Source organism: Propithecus coquereli, unplaced genomic scaffold, assembly GCF_000956105.1.
Source record: "Propithecus coquereli isolate 6110/MARCELLA unplaced genomic scaffold, Pcoq_1.0 Scaffold2, whole genome shotgun sequence".
NCBI classification, from domain to species: domain Eukaryota; kingdom Metazoa; phylum Chordata; class Mammalia; order Primates; family Indriidae; genus Propithecus; species Propithecus coquereli.
The window spans coordinates 160,997-162,229 of record NW_012144966.1 but is presented as its reverse complement, the minus strand read 5'-3'; the positions used below and the strand labels follow the sequence as shown (position 1 = coordinate 162,229).

The 1,233-nt window shown below is 27.1% G+C and overlaps 1 protein-coding gene across 1 annotated transcript in view; it reads left to right on the top strand.

The window, feature by feature from the left end:
* Positions 1-1,233, top strand: part of LOC105809674 (regulating synaptic membrane exocytosis protein 2) — a gene marked incomplete at its 3' end in the record, with an annotated part of 659,796 nt that overhangs the window by 515,757 nt on the left and 142,806 nt on the right. The window lies entirely within an intron of this gene.

The following is a 1,233-nucleotide window of genomic DNA, read 5'->3' as shown; positions in this document are numbered from 1 at the left end:
CTCCTTGTGTTTATTTTTATCACTTTTCCTATAGGATAGAAAGTTTATACTTTACTGTTGCGTTCATTAATGTGAGGTGTCATGTTTAGTGCATGGATTTGTTTTCCTAGTGTGTGATTGCATCTTTTTTGATGTGCTTGGTTTTTATTTGGATTGTTAATGACCTTAATTATTAATCACTGTTGTCTGTTTTCAATGTTATAAAGACAATGAGGGAGAAACACCAAACCCACCTAATAATGGGAAAAAAGACAAGTCTAAAATGAAATTAATATTGCCTTTCTATATATTAGACATTCCATATCGACATTTGTAACATGCTTGAATATGCTTTCTTAAATTAAATAAGCATAAATACAAGTATTAGTCCCAATTTAAATTATCCAATATTTAAAATGTGTGTTCTGTTTTTTTTAAAATTTCTGAATATGAAATTAGTCATCAAAATACTTAATGATCCTGGTACAATGCTATTTTATTGAAATGTATGGCATTAAAATTGGAAGATTTGTTTTATTGATGATGTTAAGGGGCAAGGATCTGAGGAAAATAATGGTGGTTATGTTGTCATGCATTTAGAAAAACACACATGGATATTTTCCAATCCAGAAATTGTTTTAAGATTGTATTATGTTTAGAATGTTTTAAAGTAGAATTTTAAAGTAGAAAATGAAACAAACTTAATTATAAGTTCAACAATAATATTAAAAGAACATTTATGATGGTGGATTTTTCATAGTTCTATACTCTTTACACATTTCGTAGTTCTACAGTCTATACATTTCATAGTTCTATACACATGAATATTGCCTGAGAAAGTAAAAGATAATTGAGTTTAATACTTAGATTTGGTTTTCCTATAATTATTGATGACTTAATTCTGTAATCTACCATAAGTGAATTTTATCAAAATAGTAGGACCATGTATGTTTTGCAGTGATTGATTATCAAATATGGCTACACATATTAATTTAGAATGTCAACATTTTAAAACAATTACATCAAAAAAAGCAACATTCTTTTCTATATTATAAAACTTGGCTCTTGTTTTTGGACCAAATTAAGATATTCTGTGCTTTAGTATTTCAGTTGAAATGGCCTTCAGTCTTGAATATATTGTTCCCTGTCTTCATCTTTTATAAATAATGTGTACAATGTTACTTGTAAGATCTGTTTAACACTAAAATGAATTTATAGTTTTTCTTACTGTGGAGTGTTAATTATTCATTAACA